Raw genomic sequence first — 18,663 nt, 5'->3', positions numbered from 1 at the left:
ACTCCCCACATATATTTACATGAATTGTGTGTGTGTGTGTATGTGTGTGTGTGCTTATATATATATATATATATAAACATACCCTAGAACTGCCACATGATACCCCCTTTTAATGTAATGGAAAATAGTTACTTTAATTCTTAGGGTTGATTCTTATGTGGGTAAATGGAAAAAAATATGCTAGGAATACAAGATGCATGAAAAATGTTTTAAAGTCTTTATTAGGCTTGAAATGATGAGAGTTTACATAATTAATCATAAGGGGATGTTTTTAGTCACAGAAATGATCATTAGTATCGCACTAGAGTTAAGTAATCTTTATAGCAATATAAAAATGCCATTTCACCCTTAGATCTTACCGAGATTTTGTCTCTCTTTTATTCTCTCTGGCATTACAACACTCAGTAATTGAATGCTACTTAATAATGAGGGTGGGTAATGAAACCATCTAAGCTAATGTGTCCATGGAAATTTCTGAAGCACAAACCCCAAATATCACCACAGTATGTTGTGTTAGCCCAAAGCTAGGAACAAGAGAAATTAAGTGCTATCATGGTGGTGTTTAAAAAATTACCCTCACTTTTAAAATTAATAGCCTTTGTTCTTCTTCTTCTTCTTCTTCATCTTTTTTTTTTTTTTAATGATCTTTTAAGATGCAAATTCTATATTTCAGCCTCGGTTCACATTTTTGTCAATTGCTTTGGTGGGGGCCGTCATAAATTTTAACTCTCCTTCCTAAATTATAAGAATGTCTGGAGTGAGTTTTTTGATAAACAGAAGGTTCGTATTTGGTCTATTTTGACAAAGAGGCAATAATAAAGACAATTAGCGAGTTCCATTTGCTCACAGGAGAATATAGGTCAATAGTCAACGGTGCAGTCTGTGGAATCAGAATGACTTTGCTTGTACCTGGGTGCTGCCCTTTACTTGCTGGATGACCTTGGGGTGATTTGCTACCCCCGCCCCCCCCCCAGGGTATTTCAGCTGAAAAATGATGATAAAAATGTGAAGATTAAGCGAGGAAGTGCAAGGTGTGCACCATTGTACCTGAGAGAGAAAAGAAGTTCAATACATTTTTAACTATTGTTTAAAAAGTTGGCTAACTGTACTTGATTTTTTAATGGAGTGAAATTAGACTTTATTTTGATCCCCAAACACAAAGCCTATGAGTTAGGGTTGTTGCAGATTTTTCAGTCTATTTGGTTAGAAATAATTGTGTCATCATCTAACTAAAATCCCTCAAGAACTTACTTCAAAGACATTTACATTTATAGAAACAAAAGCATACAACTATGGGGTAGATGTTTTGACTTTTCTCTGATCTGTTCAGTAAAATGAGCCTTCAATTGAGATACATGTCTTCTTATCACAAATGTGTTCTCATAATGGCTTTTAGCAAATGTAACTTATTGAAAATAGGAAAAGCTGCCTAAAGTATCATTTAATGAAACACCTTTAAATTTAAAAAAGCAAGAATATCTCTTGTGCCTTCAAAATGGAACTTAATTGGTTCTAAACATGAACAGTTGGATTTTGATCTCAGTGTATAAAAAAAAAAGTTTGATTTTGACTATAAGACTGGTTTAAAATTTAACTGCAAGTAATTGATTTGTAAAATTTCAAAAGCAACTCTTTAATCTTTTACTAAAGTATTAATAAGTTAATAACCTTATTTCATTGAATTTGCTCTTTCATTATATAAGTCCAGCTTCTTGAGTAGGTCCTTGTTCATTCAAAAAATATGCTCTTATTTTTTGAAACGTCCATCTTGCTGTGTAAGAAAAATGAATTTGTGGCATCTTTTCTTAGTTGCAATTTTCCATTAAAATTTACCTTTAAGTGAGAGTGAGGTGGGGGAGGGTGAGAGTGACCAAGAAAAGGTTTCTTAACCTTATACTTATGTGGGCTCTGAAATTTAGCAAATCTGGTTTTTAAGTAAATTCCAATTTTCTTTCATCTTTACTGACAATAGATATAGTTGTATAGAAGATCATCAGACTCCTTTGTCTATACATTTAGAAAAGCATTCTTTTTATGACTATCACATAGAAAAGAATATAAATCCTGTCTACCTCATGATAAACAGACTTTTCTATTCTGTTTTGTGAGAAACGATTTATACAAACTTGTTCCACATCTGCACTCTAATTATCAAATTTTTCTCAGAGTTGGTCATATATCACTTACTGAAATACTGACATCATCCATTTTAGGGCTGGGATGGCTGTCGCTTCACTATGAAAAGAATTTTTTAGAAATTGAGTTATGCATGTTCAGTACCTCTCAACTGTTAGAAGACTGGCAAATTTAAATGCTCTAATGATGGGAAAAAGTATAGATCAATTGTCTTCCATTTGAGATCAATAAGCTAACTGATCTGAAAGGAAAAGCAAAAACAGATGATGCTTTTGTAATCTGTTTGACTCTATGAAAGATGATGACTGTCTGAGTCTGTGTGCGTAAATGGGAAGAGCTGGGTTTAGTAATTCATGAGAAGTGGCTCTTCCGTCATCTTTTAAAAACGAATAGATCCATGTAATGGTTAAAGGTGACTCTAACATCATAGCCCTGTTATGGGATCGTCGACAAAGATTCCTGAGCACAGATTTTATAATTTGACTGGATCTTTTTTAAAAACATGTTTATTTATTTATTTTGAGAGACAGAGAGAGAGGTAGTGCAAGTGGGGAAGGGACAGAGAGAGAGGGAGACAGAAAATCCCAAGCAGGTTCTGTGTTGTCAGCACAGAGCCCGATGCAGGGCTTGATCCCATGACCCTGGGATCATGACCTCAGCTGAAATCAAGAGTCAGAGGTTCAACCAACTAAGCCACCCTGGCATTCCTGATTCTAGATCTTTTTTAAAAAGCATATTTCCTTTTTAAAGCTCAAGCCTTGAGCCTTTATCAGAGCTTCCAATAATTCATGACAGTTTTAGGTAGTGACTGTGACTCAGGAGCAGTTGAGAGGATGAGATATTAATTTTCTTGTTTGCTTGCATGTGATCTATCTAACACCATGGAAAGTAAGATACATCACAGCAATTTTTTTTTTTAAATCAATGTTGTATTGTTAGCGCCTAGAAGAGACTTCAGCACATAGTAGGGCCTCAATAAATATTTGTGGAATGATGACATCAATTGAAGAAAAGACTCTGTTCAGACAGGAAGGGACAGCACTGGAGAAGCAATGCCAATTTTTAACCACAGCAGACAAAGAAATCCCAGCTTCTCTAGTCCTGAAAGTTTGGAGATAGGCATGAATGATGGTGCCCAGTTGAAATCAGGCAAGGAGTGTCATTTAGTTTCCTAGTTCCCCCTATAGTCACCCTGCAGCCTGCAGTGTCTGGCTGCCTCTTACCTCTCTGCCTCTTAGTCTCACTGGGGTTTCTTCCCCTCCTATTGCCCCTCTCCCCCACTTGTGTCAACATGAAGCCTGGGCTTTCTGGGTAATGAGCAGGACAGTGATGTGGTTGAGAATTCGAGAGGGCTTCAAGAGGCACTCGGGCGTCAGTCCAGGATCTGCACTTTGATGTGTCTGATCCCACACAAGCTCCTTAGTCTAGCTCAGCCTCATTTTCCCCATCTGTATATTTGTGTTGATAATAGTTGTGCCTATCTTGTTGGCCTGCTGAAGGATGAATGAGAAGTTGCTTGGTATGAGTACCCAATGACAAAGACATGTCGTGGGTGGCTAACTGCTTTCAAGAAGTAAAACTTTGGGGTGCCTGGGTGAGTCAGTCGGTTAAGCGTCCTACTGGGGCTCAGGTCATGATTTCACAGTTTGTGGGTTCAAGCCCCACATGGGTCTCTGTGCTGACAGCTCAGAGCCTGGAGCCTGCTCTGGATTCTGTGTCTTCCTCTCTCTCAGTCCCTCTCCTGCTCATGCTCTGTCTCCATCTCTCAAAAATAAATAAATGTTTAAAAAAAAAAAAAAAAGAAGTGAAACTTCATGTACAGGGACCAGGAATAATGCTCTTAGCACAGGACTGGCTCATGAGCAGCCTTTGACAGTATGTGAGCTTCTGCTTCTGTATGTGCGTCTTTTCATTCCTCCCAGTGTGGAGAAACAGAATATGAGTAGGAGGCAAAGGAGATGGAAAGTGGGAAGATTCTGACCCAAACAAAGGCTTTGGAGTGAAGGATAGTTCTGTATTTCACAGCATCCCTGGGCTGGTGTTCTCCAGGACCTGAGATGAGCCAGACGTATGTAAGTCTCCACACTGAAGTGATCTACATGCATTCAACCCTTTCCAGTCTGGGTGTTAAAATTCTTTCCATATATCATCATGGTCATTTGAGTTTTGCTGTTGCAGAAGACGTTTCTTCACAGATTTTGTTTCTCTTTTTAAGTTTATTTTATTTTTAAAAAAATTTTTAATGTTTAATTTTGAGATAGAGGGAGAGAGCGAACGAGCAGGGGAGGGACAGAGAGAGAGACACACACACAGAATCCGAAGCAGGCTCCAGGCTCTCAGCTGTCAATGCAGAGCCCGACATGGGGCTCAAACTCACAAACCGTGAGATCATGACCTGAGCCGAAGTTGGGTGCTTAACCGACTGAGCCACCCAGGTGCCCCTTTGGAAGTTGATTTTAAAAGGTTAAAATAGCATTTGCCATCAGGTCGTTGCGTTGGATGTGTTAGGCTGGGGCTTGGTGGGCTGTTTATGTTTTTTATATGCTGCTGGGGAGAAGACTGTGGTGCTTCATGTGTGGTCTCGTGGTTCAAGTGGCCAACTTCACTGTGGGTGTGGGTAAGCGGTTCACCTTCCAAGAGAAAGAAAGAAACAATTTGACAGGCTTTTCCCACTTAAGTATTAATAATCCATTTGAAGACAAATAGAACTCTTTATTCAAATACCTACGCATAAACATAAGCCGAGGCTACTAATTTTCATGTATAGAATATGCAATTAGAACAAGATAATAAAGAAAATAAGCACCTAATTACAATTTGATGCCTTTATCATTAACCTTCAACTGTTAGGAATGTGAATTCTTTCGCTTGCTTCCTTTTGTAACTTTAAACAAAGATAGAAGCATTCAGGCTATTCCTTTTTACAAATCTTTTCTGACACCCTCAGCCTCTTCTCAGGTACTGACTCCTTAGAATTCAAATATTCTTATCTTTGAAGCAGCCTAAAGCTTTCTCCTGCCTCTTTGCCCTCCCACTTTTGTATACACCATTCCCTCCATCAGGAAAACCCTTCCTCTGTCACCCCTAATATTGAGATTTTGTTCAAACAACCTCTCTCCTACAAGGGAGTCTCCCAGGCAGAGAGCCCTTTGAGAAAGCATTTTATTTTTTGTGGGTTCCTATTAATCAACTTGTGGATCTAATTATGTGTTTACACATCTGTCTCCCCACCTAGCAAGACTTAATTTTTTTCAGGGACCTGGCCTTGGGATGGGGTTCCTTTTTGTTTGTTTTGTAACATAACAGTTTTATTGGGATATAATCCATGTGCCATGTGATTCGCCCACTTAATGTGTATAATTCAACGGTTTTTAGTATATTCACAGAGTTGGACAACCATCTCTACAATCAATTTTAGAACATTTTCATCACCTCAAGAAAAAACCCTGGACCTATGAGCAGTCATTCCCTTTTTACTCTTCAATTGTCTCCCTGAACAACTACACCCCCCCCCCCCCCCCCCCCCCCCCGCCGCCCTCCACTATTAGCCAGAGAGAACCACTAATCTACTTTCTGTTTCTATATTCTGGACTTCTTATATAAACATCATTTGCTTTTAAACTGCACTGCACAGAAGTAGAAGCAAAGAAAGTTTGTTAGAGGCCAGATTAAAAAATGCATCCCTAAATATGTTGCCTTACTGCAGGAGAGAAGCCCACTGGAATGAGCCCTATTATTTTAACTATGGGATAATACAAATACCAGACCATCGCAGGTTAAACTCAACAAAGAACACTTTACCTGCTCTTTCAGGGAATCACTATCAGCAACAATATACCAGGAGGCAGTTACGTAGCTCCTGTCACATATTTTAGGGGCTCAGTTCTGTTCAGTTTGGATAAAATTCTGGAAGAAGAAAAGCCACCTCTTAGTATTATGTGCAAGCCACTTGCCTTCTCTTGTCATAACAGAATGCTGACATAAATCTTTTTTTAATAAAATGAACTATTAAAATTATTTCTTTCCTGAATGATGGCTGAAACAGATGTATTTTAATCTACAGGGCATAGAAAATGAAATTTACATGTCACTGAGGTCTCTCTGGTTAGTAAATGTTTTAAATAGAAAGAAAGCACTAAGCTAAATAAATATGGAACTATGCTGCTTTGCATAAGATTAAAGAAGTAAAATTAGAGGTCTTTTTCTCCAGCAAAGAACTGATTTATAAGGTGAAGGTATCTTATACTATCAAATACCAGTTTTTTAGAATATCCTGAAAATGCTGCCTTGCTATTCTTCTTTTTTTTTTTTTTTTTTTTAATTTTTTTTTTTTTCAACGTTTATTTATTTTTGGGACAGAGAGAGACAGAGCATGAACGGGGGAAGGGCAGAGAGAGAGGGAGACACAGAATCGGAAACAGGCTCCAGGCTCTGAGCCATCAGCCCAGAGCCCGATGCGGGGCTCGAACTCCCGGACCGCGAGATCGTGACCTGGCTGAAGTCGGACACTTAACCGACTGCGCCACCCAGGCGCCCCAGCCTTGCTATTCTTCTTAAAAATAAAAAATAAAAAACAAAAACCTGCAATATGTAGTTCAAAATATTGCCTCTGCATTTCTAACTTGACTGGTGTGTCTGTTATGTGAGTACCAGCCTGATTGTTTTCACTAATATTGGGACATTTTCTCTCTTTTTGTGTGCTGGTGAAGTGAAAAAAACTCATGTTCCATTTAGGACCTGGCTCTAAAATTTTACACTTTTTTTTTGTTTATAAAATATCATAAGGTTTACCTACATTTTGTTTGTTACTGTCAGACAATGTCCATGATTAAAAATGAGGAACTCAGAACTGCCCTTTAAAAGGCTTGGGGGCGCCTGGGTGGCGCAGTCGGTTAAGCGTCCGACTTCAGCCAGGTCACGATCTCGCGGTCCGTGAGTTCGAGCCCCGCGTCGGGCTCTGGGCTGATGGCTCAGAGCCTGGAGCCTGTTTCCGATTCTGTGTCTCCCTCTCTCTCTGCCCCTCCCCCGTTCATGCTCTGTCTCTCTCTGTCCCAAAAATAAAATAAACGTTGAAAAAAAAAATTATAAAAGGCTTGGCAGACAATTGGTTTTTTTCCTTTAAAAAACAAACAAACAAACAAACAAACAAAACTTTTCCTGGGTGCTTTGAACTGTTGCCAAACTAGATAAGGGTAAAAATGGCTGAGTTTTCCTAAATGGCTTGCATGGAAAAGCTTCAAATAACTTTCATGGACAGGCAGTCTAAACATGCATGCCACGAATCCATTTCCCCCAACCTATTTGTCCTCCCACTTTTGATGAGATATATCCCTGGTGGAATCAACCTTGGAAAAATAAAATGGCAGCTTGGATGACCTGACTTGTACCCTGAACACCACAATGCCTTGAAAGCTACTCTTTTCATTGTAGTCAATGGGCTGAAAATACAGGAATTCTATTCCAGATTCACCTTTCTATAGTTAAAAATTGTGGCAAAGTCATTTTTAAAAAAGTGTTTATAAGAAGGGCTCAGGTACTACCCTAGTCTGATTAAAACGGGTTGTGGGTCCCCCTCCTGCTTTTAAATTGCAACAAGACAGACTCTGATATGATGCACAGATCTTTTTTTTTTTTTTTCACAACAAACTGAGTTTTAGAATTATAATTTAGAGTGTATTGGATGTATCACCAAAAGACAGGGTGGTTGTGCAATTGTAAGGGAGTATTGTATTGTTGCTAGTCTGAGTAAATCTAAATCTTTTCAAGCTTTGGTTGAGTGGGTTAATTCCAGGACCTGAATTACAAGTGCAATTTGAATTACATTGCAAACGCTGAACTTCCTTCACTTTAGCGAAGTGCTTTCTTTTCCCCTTCTCAGACTTATGAATTCTAGCTATTTTGTTGGTTTTCAAGTGTTGAAATATTTCTGTTAGCTGTAAAAAATAGCAGTTCCAACTAGAAATGGAGGAAAATATTTTTTCCCTTTGCCCCTTTGTTTATTAATTCCCCCTGTCTCTTTTTTGGTTTGCCTCTATTTTGTGAAATCTCCATTTCTAACATCAATTTAAGCCTTTAAAATCGTAGCAACTCCTGAACCATTCCAGGCAGTACAGCATTAACCCTTTGATCCTGGCATATTTTGTAGAAAGAGTGCCACAAACATTAAGAACAGGTTGGGGCCGAGGGTGGCGGTGGATGACAACAAATGAACAGGTAAGAAATTAATATATGATCTATGATACAAATTGGGATTTCTGGTTTGAGGATTTTCCCAAGCATCAACAAACACTGATGAATATAGTCTCTTAGAAACCCTGTGAGGTAGAGCCATAGGATGACACTGATTTCATAGACAAAGAACAAAGAGGTTAAGTGGATTGTTGAGAGCTTGAATTCCTGTCTCCCCACCTGATTCTAACCACTGGTCCTTGTGGGGAGGATGGAAAAGTCCAACAAAGAGGAAACAGCAGGCTTGGGGTGGGACCGGAGTTTCTGCTGCAATGCTGGAGATAATGTCAGGCATTTTAACAGCCCGGGGAGGTGATAGGCAAACTGCCTGGTAATTATTTAAGAACATAGCAATTTATTTGTAGCATAAAGTCTAAGATCAAGCTGCTCAGGCATGACACTATAGTTTTCAGACTGTGGAGATATTTATCTCCCAGTCTTCACAAAGGAAGTCTGATTGAATAATTGTTGTCAGAAGACAAGAAAATGCAGGTTCATATTGGGCGTTCAAAAGCTTGACAAATTTTTTAAGAGAACCTGTAAATGGGGTACTAAAACTGTAGAAAATTGCAGTAATCAAGGGCTTTCAGCAAAGAGCTAGAAATGAGTAATCAATCTAGAACATCACACGCTGTAGTGACAGTGTATTTTGAGGGCTTTGTTCATCTGTGCCTGCACTTACCTCCCAGATTTAAAGACCCCATCCACTAAAGCACCTTTCCTGCATGGGACCTGGGTAACATGGCGGCTCATTTACTGAGGACCAAAGAAGACAGTAGGAGAGCCTGCAGGAAACCCAGGAACCCTCTCTGTCCTCACTCAGGAGATTATCACTCCAAACAACACGATTGCAGACTTTTTCTGGCTTGCACATTTGTTGATCTTCTTTTGTTTCTCTTGTTTTCCCAACATCACGATTTAACTAAGGCAGATTTATCCAATCAAACCTTACGCAACTAACAAAATGTTTCATTTTAACCACTGAATATTTAAATTTAAGAGAGATAGTGAAATATATTATTTTCAGCTTACAAAAATATTTAAACAGAACACTCTGCTTTTCTCCAAAAGTGAGAGGGAAAATGGCTTTGAGGAAAACTGTACAAAAAATGACTGTGGTTCCAGATCAGGGATTAAAATAGAGTGGAATTTCATTTTTAAAAAATCATCTGATGTTTTCTCTCCCAAATCTATATTTTATAAAAAGTTTTGCTTCGTAGGTGAAATTTTTATTTGAATAATTTCCATATTACACGTATATAAAGGCAAATGCAACTTCACACATGTTTATTATATATTTCTATAAATCTATAACTTAGAATATCTCAATGTAACTTCCCATTAATCCACGCAAAGTGGAAATTTTTCAATTGGAAAAATGTGAGAAGGTGTCCAAGCATGTATTTGTGTCATCTATTAACTAAAATATAGTCTAAATGCAGAATCCTATATTGATGGAAAGTATGTGAGATTTGTTCCTCTTCTGTTTTCTTTCTATTTTAGGAAAATAGCATTATAAGGATAGGAATGATGCAATGTTCAGGCAGTAAGTTTTAAAACAAAGTCAGAGGTTGTAAAATTTAACGTTCTCATAACAGCATTAACTTACTCGGGTTGTACATATAGTACATTAAGGGATCGCATTTTGCTGTCTTCTATGTAATTGGAAATATTCTATATGTACAATTTGAGTGAGTTAATGTTTCTAGGAGAACCTTAACTTTTGCATTTCTTGACTTTTTTATGTTTGAATTTGTAGCTTTAACATTTGCATTAACATAGTTATTTGCATTTCATTACAGCTGATGTTAGCATATTCAAGGACTAAAGTCGGAAGTGAGTGTTTACTTAAAGATCTGTTTAAACGAAAATATTCAACCTTTTTTTTTTTGGTTTACATATTTATGTTTGGAAGGTATACTAGTTTAAGACTGTGATTTTTTGTGTGTGCTAACTTAAGACTAACAATTTTTATGCATGGAAATTTGGCAACAGTTGAATGGGTGAGTAAAGGAACAATCGCTACAACAATTTAGCAGCAACATTAGATATAGAAAAAGGTGGCAATAAGATCAGTGGATTGTTTGAATTAAAAAGCAGCTCTCAAGAAACTTGTCCTAAAGAAGGGAAGAATGTCTGTCTCAGCCTTTTATAGTATCTTCCTGTTGGTTTTTGCTGTTCTAAACGCTCTTATTGTGTTGTTTTAAATATTCTCCAATTGAAAGGAAGAATGCTATTTCTCCAATTTTGCATATAAAGAAAACAAGTTCCTAAGGGATCACATGATTATCTCAAAGAGAAAAAAGACGGGAGGGCATGCTATACTGAAAAAAATCTGGAAATCCAATTGTACACTGATTTTTGGAAATTTATATGAAGATATAGATGTAAATAAATGCAAATGGAAGGGATAAGGGAAAAAATACCTGCTCTTTTATTTATGAAGAAAAGTTTAGCATAGGGATCCCTTCCTCAGAGTATAGACCTCATGCAGACAGGCGCTGTCCTGTTTTTATATCCTAGTCTCTAGCACATGCTAGGAATATGTGAACTCTTTTTCTAAATAACACAATTAGTACCAAAAAATAGCCAATTTGCATTACTCTATGTGCTTCAAATTATATTAACCTTAACCAAAAGTTATATTTTTAGGGGACAGCTACTACTTAAGAGTGGAATGAAAACAAGTCTGTCCTGTCTTAGATTGTGCTCCTTTTTATCGTAGGAGAGCAAAAGTTGCTACCCTAAAATATGCCTCTTTGGCGTGTTGGTTATTTTAAGCTGACTATTTCTAAGAAACAGCAGACACAGGAGAAGCTTTGAAAAACAAGTACAAGTTACCCTTTTGTAAGATTCATTTACATTTATAAGGGAAATCTCTATTTGCAAGCCTGAGTCCCTCAGAAGGACGAGGATGATTCTAAATCTCTAGGAACTGTTACTGTTTGGAGAAGGCACTGGACTTAAACCTGTGTAACAGCTCTCCTATTGTTAATTGTGCTTTTACTAGTTACCTTCCTTAACTGACTCCCCATCCCCAACATCTTCTTTGTCTCTAGGCTGAAGATAGTATTTCGGGTGGTGGCTTCAGGCTTTTCAGGGAATTGCTGAGTTTTCTTGGGTCTCTCTCTCCTGTATACAGAAGGTTTACATGTTATTAAACTTCTGTTTTCTTTTTTTTTCTGTGAATCTGTTTCATGTCAACTTGATTCTTAGACCAGCCAGAAGAATTTTGAAGAGTATAGAAATTTTTTTTTTCCTTTCCTCAAATATACAAAATGTTCTTAGGTATTTGTAAAGATTGTGCACAAAGATGTTTTAAAAGATTATATATCTGCAATAAGGATTTTGTGTTTCTTAACTGAAAGTTGGTTTCAGTTAAACTAAGTTAAACCTTTTTGTTAAAGGTTTAGCACTTTCACCACAGAAGGTGCAAAAATTTGAGTTTCATAAAACTTTCAGGGAATAAGAATTCCCTGTTCCCTTTAATGGGTCTTTCCAGTTAGACTAAAAATCAAATTGACATGAGACAGATTAACAGGAGAAAATCAAATTTAATTTCATACTAAGAGGAATCCGCACGGACGTGAAATTCCAAAGACAGGTAAAATATACGTGGTTCTGAACCAAGGAGAAGGGGAAGGAATCTGGAACTTCAAAGGAAAAGAATGGAGTTCACAAGAAGATAAAAAAGAGCAAATGTTTCTTAAACAAATGCGTGTTTGGACACTCGGAAAGAGTAGGAAATAGAGAACTTTGGTCAAATAGGTCTTTCCAAGTTTCTCCCTATCTGCCATACCTAATTTATATCATAATGTAGTTCTCTGTGGTGACAGCTCTCTTCCTGGAACAGGTCCTTTACATTCTTTTTAGGCAGTTTAGTGAGGAGGTAAAGAGCTTTTACTGAATCTGCTAGGTTTCAATTGCTTTTTAAATCAAAATAATCTTCATGCCAAAGTGACTTATCTGGGGCCCCTACAAAACCATATTAGAGATTAATATAGACACTATGTAGATTTAAATTTTGAGGAGAAAGGGGGGGGACAAAGAGAAGAAAGAAATGTGGAAAGAATCCAAGAAAATAAAAAGCAGTAAATCACATTTATCTATTCATTCGACATATATTTATTGAGCACCTATTATGTGCCATATGTCTGAATGCTGGGTATACAGCAGTGAAGGAGACAAATAAAGACTAGGCTCTGATGGAATTTGCCATCTAGTGAGTAAGACAGTAAGAAAAGAAATATGTAACTAAGATTATTTCACGTAGTTAAGTGCAATAGATAAAACAGGTGGAAGGAAGCTATTTAAAAGCGGATAGTCAGGGGGAGGGGTGGGTACTTTAGATTTGATGATCAGGGAAGACTTCTCCCAGGAGGTCACACTTGAGGTATGAGGCCTGAAAGATGGAAGAAGGCAGCCATGTGACATCCAGAGGCAGAATTTTCTAAGAGCAAATAAAGCTGAGCTTGATGTGCCTGAGGACCATAAATGAGGTCAGGGTCACCAGAGTTTAGTGAGAAGGAGGCAAAATGCTAATAGGATCCTGATCATGTGGAGCTTCCTCAGCAGTAGAAAAGAGTTTGGATTTTGCCTTATGTGCCACGGGGACCACTGGCATGAGAGACCTAGCTAAGATTTTTTCAGTTACTCATTCATTCACCCATTCATTCATGCAGTCGTTTGTTTGTTTAATAGACTTTATTTTTAGAGCCATTCAGGTTCACAGCAACACTGAGTGCAAAGTACGGAGTACCCACATTCCTGCCCCACCCCTCCAAACTTTCCCCATTATCAACATCCCTCACCGGAGTGGTACCTTTATTACAATCAATGAATCTACATTGACACATACATAATCAGCACCCAAAGTCCATAGTTTACATTAGAGTTCACTCTTGGTGTAGTATTTTCTGTGGGTTTTCACAAACGTATAGTAACATGTGTCTACCATTATAGTATCACACAGAGTAGTTGTACTTCCTTAAAAATCTCTATGCTCTTGTGTGTTCATTGTGCCCTCTCCACAAACCTCAAGCAACCACAGATCTTTTACTGTATCCATAATTTTGCCTTTTTTAGAATGTCCCGTAGTAGGAATCATGCAGTCTGTAGACTTCTTACAGTATGTAGGCTTTTCACATAGGAAGATGCATTTAAGTTTCCTCCATGTCTTTCCATGGCTTGATAGCTCCTTTCTTTTCAGTGCTGAATAATATTCCATTGTCTGGATGGACCACTTTACCCTGGAAATTTGTCTTTTCATTCAGCTAAATATGTGCCATATGTGTATTTGTCACAGAGGATATAGTGATTAGCTAAATAAATTTAGCCTGTGGAACTCACAGTCTAGTGGGGAAGATAGATGGAAAATTAATAAAAACAATGAATGTAAAATTGCAAGCAGATATGTGTTCTGAAGGACTGGGACACCTTTTGTTAGGTATGTGTAAAGAGAGCCTTGGAGTCAGACAGGGATTTCCTGATCAAATGACACTAACTTGGAGTGGGGTCTGAAGGATAAAGTGAAGAAGGAGGCAGTGGGGGAGACAATATCCCAGACAGAGGAAGCTTGCCTCATTCAAGGAACAGAAAGAAGGTCCAAGAAGCTAGAGCACAGCTCTCAGTGGGAGGCAGGGTACCTGACTGCACAGGAACTGGTGGGATGGGGGAAGATCACACTTTCATTGTAGAAGCGGTGGGAAGGCCTTGGTGGGTTCCAAGCAGGAGAATGAAGAATGACATGGGCAGAAGAGTGTGCTGGAAGAACAGAGGCTGGGGGGTGGAGGGGACAGTGAGAGCAGGGAGGAGACTTTTCAGCAGTCCAGAGGTTTGAACACTGGTGGTGGAAGAGGAGATAAAGAAGGTAAGCAGGCTGGAGAGGTAGTTTGGAAGTGAAATTGACTGGAACGAAAAGTGAGGGAGCAGGGGAATGAAAGCAGTCTCCTGGATTTCGGGCCAGAACAAGATGGACTGAGACAGGGAGCGTTAGATGGAGATCAGGGTTGACTATAAAATAATCTAGGAATCTTTTTCCACACTAGGAAAAACGTATCATTGGGCTGCTACCAGCTGTATGCAGATTCTAGAACCAAAGAGGACAAATCCTTGCTCAAACTGTAAAGAGGAAAACCATCTATCGGGGCCAGCGTTTCACAGAGGAACTGTAAGTACCAGAATTAGACACGGAATTCTTTTCCTTGTTTTGGAACTTAGTGACTGAGCAAAAGTGAGACTCATGCAAATTTTGTAGAGCTTTACTTGTTTTTAGAATCAGCAAGATTTGTGAGAATAGCATCACATTTTCCTATAACTTTTTAAATAGATGATAGCCTATAATAAAATGAAAATAATATTTATGGAAAGCATAATATGCATTCAGAATGGTCTTATACGATTTATTATTTGTATGATTTATTTCCTATAACGCTAAAATCACCCAACAACATTTATTAAATAAGTACTCTTTTCATCTCCAGTGCTGTGCTATGCTGGTAAATGTCTAACAACTGGCTCTCTGGGGAAAGCAGAGAGCTCTGTTTGTGGCTTTTGCCAATTTCCTTCTCTGTGGTGTAAATTTTCCCATCGTGGCCAATTCAAACTACCAGGGTGATGTCGCTGAACATAAAGTTGGGAAGAGATGTGTGTACAATCGTTTCCTCAGTCCATGTGAGCCCGCTCCAGCACAGCACTGAATCTCCCTTTTATTAATGAGGAATTCAGGCCTCAGAAAGTGAGAAACTTACCCAAGTTCACAGAGATTAAGTGGCAGAGTAAGAATTTACACTCTGGCAGAGATCCCAAAGCCTGGGTGTTTAACTGCTATTCTGTGCACACCAATGGTTGAATCATAATGTTGAAAGTTTGATGCAAACCCAGGACTCATTTCAGTCCAACTGCTTTTAACGGCAAGAACACTGAACCCCAAAAGGCTTTTGTTGATTTCCCCCAGATGAAAGGCAGCATATTAGCAAAGCCAGGGCTATAACCCAATTCTTCGGTCACAGCTTTATGCTATGCTGTAGCTGCTTGGTTTTCTCAAACTTCCTCCACAAAATGTTGAAATAATTTATTTTGTAGGAAAAGCAATTGTTGGGAATTTTTTTTCTTTCCACATATTTGGAGTGAAAATCTCATCATGTGGCAATGCAGCTCAACAATATCACCCTGCTTGGAAGCAGTTAATTAATTGTGGACAGAATTCCTAAAGAACAGTTATCATAATAATGGTCATAGTTGGCCATCATTTATTTTGTGCATGCCAGTTTATTTTACAAGATGGCGATAAACTATGGAGACCTAATTGTGCTCCCAGTCATAGGTACCCTAATGTGTATGTGTGTGTGTGTGTGTGTGTGTGTGTGTGTGTGTGTGTGTGTGTAACTGTAAAACAACAGAGAACTCACTGTGTAACTAGTTCTATAATAAGTTGTAAGTAGCCGCAGAACTAAAAATTGAGCCATGCTTGGAGACTCCAAAAGCCCACACTGTAAGAAGCTGGTCCTATGCAATTCCAGCTCATTTTAGGGCCAAAAAATTACACAATTTGCTTTAACCTCAAAGTTAGCGGTTTAAAAGAAGAGAGAATGAAAATGAATTATGGATTGAGCATAAACGTGACACCAGAATTGCAGAACTTCTAGCAAAATTTCAAAATACAATTTGGCCAAGTTACCAATCCTCCCTAAATCAGGGAAAATAGCTACTCATCTCCCAGCAGTGTTGTTAGCGAAAATTAATTAGCAATGGTATTGCTGTCTACAACGGTTATTTCTAGAGAGATCCCGAATTTCAAGGAGACTCCAATTCTTAAAGCAGTTAAAGATTGAGAATTTTATTACTTACAAGAGGATTTATAGTATGAAAGACTTTACTTACATAATGTTTGACTAGAAGTTTTAAAAAACGACGCAAAACTATGTTCCATGTGGAGAAACATTTTATTTTCTTGATAACTAACTAGGTAAGACTTGCTATTTGTTGCTTCTTAAAAGATTTTATTTTTGTCACCTTGTTCTTTAAATCAAATGTAACCTACTGAGGATGGCCATAAGAAGCATTCTAAGAGTTACAAGTGAAAATTATTAAAGAAAAGTGACTTTTACTTAGGTAAATGGTTCATTACCTTTTTAGGGGTTTAAATTTGGCCTACCCGTGTTTCTATAGCACAGCAGGTGGACATGTGGTCTTAGAAAGGAAATAGGAACTGCATATTATTCTGTTTTTAAAATGTGCTCAGCATAGATTGGGCCAATGGAAATATGATACCCAAATTAACATGAGATTGAACAACAGTGTGAGATAAAATGAAGATCTTGACTATGTGCCTGAATGTTGTACATGTTCCTGGGGAGAATCTTTGACCTTTTTTGGAGCCGGCACTTTAAGCCTGGGGACAAATAGTTGCATTTTTGACAGTCATGTGAAGATTACACTGGGGACCAAAGATGTGAGACCCTTTCTCTGTCAGAACTTAGAATTAAACCCACATCAAAAGCATTTCGAGAAGTGGGAGATCAGTGGGACATACTCAGTAAAAAACTGTTAATGAGCAGATAGACTGCTATATAGCTTCTGTGATGTGCGTCAACTTAGTCTTGACATAGCCAATTCCCAATTCTCTGTGCAAGATAGAATAAGGGTAACAAGGATAATTGAAACCCAGAGATAATCCGCAGGTTCCGTTTTAACCCTCAATTGTAACTGACTGCCTTGCAAGCCTTTCAGGAGACCCAGGGAAGAGTTGCACCTCCTCTTTGTGATGTTGGCTACCAGCATATCCTGAAAGTGTTGGGAAACCATGAAGTAAATAGAGAGGTTGTATCATTAAGGGGCCTGGCAGGAAACAGATGGTACACTCAGAAGGCAATCAAATAGAGTTGAATGAAGGGACCATTTTCAAAGATGTGGGTAGGTTCAAGGGAAGCCTAAAGGCTGAGTAAACATCCTGGGGGTAGCAATGACCAGGAGCTGTTTCCACCCCTAGGGATGAAGGAGCAAGAGGACAGAGCTGTGAGTTGAACCAAGCTGCCTGGCAGGGGCTGTGATCTTCCCCACAGGAAGGCAACCACTGGCAACCAGAGCTCCACAGAGCAGGAGTCAGGGCAGTAAACACCAAACCCCTCCTTCCTCTCGCCCTCTGATCTCCTGCCAGCGCCCCCCACTGGCTGAACCCATCTGGAAGCCAGAAGGAACGGAGAGCTGTTGATGTGGTCAGCAGATGTCAGGATCCTGGGGCACACAGCAGAGTGGAAAAGGGTCAAGAGTAAATCTAGAGGGAGAGACAGAATATCTAGTCCAGAGGGGAAAATGATTTCGGGGAGCTCAATGAGTCATGGTTACCAGCCCCTGCATTTGAATGCAAAACCACACCTTTTAGAAGAGATACTTTTATTTTTACTTTTATTTTTTGAGAGAGAGAGAGATTACAAGTGGGGCAGAAGACAGAGGGGGGGAGAGAGAGAGAGAGAGAGAGAGGATCTTAAGCAGGCACCATGTTCAGCATGGAGCCAGACTTGGATCCCAAAACCCTGGGATCAGGACCTGAGCTGAAATCAAGAGTCGGACATTCAACCACCTGAGTCACCCAGATGCCGCAAGAAGAGATACTTTTATTTTTAGAAAGCCAATCAAGGCAGAAGGTAAAAGAAAGGAACATTCTCTACGAAATGGCCATCTGCAATACGTAACATGTATGTATTGGGAATACAGTCAGTCTTTCATCCTTTAGAGGGAGAGAGAGATAGTAAGGGGAAAGTTAGTGCTCGTTTTGCTGTTTAAAATTTGGGGGAACAGAAAATCTTCGCTGTGATTATATCAACTTCTATCAAAAGGGAGTCCTGAGGGTTCCTTGATAAATCTGAACGCATGACCATTCCAAAGGCCAATTTGAAGAGTAAAGTTTCCATTGTCCCTTCTGAAATTCAGACCCACACTCCTATATTTCAGTGGCTCGTGAGAGAGACAATGTCACTTGTATCATTAGTTACAACAGAGATCTTAAAATGAGCTTTTCTTATAGATCCAGATACTGTGGGAAACTGAATTGTAGTACCTCAAAGAGTTACAAAAGTATTATAAAGTTACAAAAGTATCTATTTCAGTATGTTTATGGATTCAACTATATAGAAAAGACTGTGTTAATGCCACTTTCTCTCTCTTTATGTTAGCAGAAAAGATATTGTTCTAAGGGATTTCTGGAGATCATCTAAACAAGCAGGAGATCATGAGTGCCTGTCACCCCCCATCCCTGTCCACTGTTCCTGACAGGCTCCACTCTGTCACATTCCTAAACCC

At 38.7% G+C, this 18,663-nt stretch overlaps 1 protein-coding gene across 1 annotated transcript in view; it reads left to right on the top strand.

Moving 5' to 3' along the window:
* LOC147571917 (uncharacterized) overlaps nucleotides 1–18,663 on the top strand; it is a 300,496-nt gene that overhangs the window by 171,294 nt on the left and 110,539 nt on the right. Inside the window, exon 4 of the mRNA XM_086695950.1 lies at nucleotides 14,412–14,533. The gene's annotated coding sequence lies outside the window, so the exon portion shown is untranslated. The remainder of the gene's footprint in view (nucleotides 1–14,411; nucleotides 14,534–18,663) is intronic.

Source organism: Puma concolor, chromosome F2 (genome assembly GCF_028749965.1).
Source record: "Puma concolor isolate L17-30 chromosome F2, mPumCon1.1.hap2, whole genome shotgun sequence".
NCBI classification, from domain to species: Eukaryota; Metazoa; Chordata; class Mammalia; order Carnivora; family Felidae; genus Puma; species Puma concolor.
This window is presented reverse-complemented; position numbering and strand designations above follow the sequence as displayed.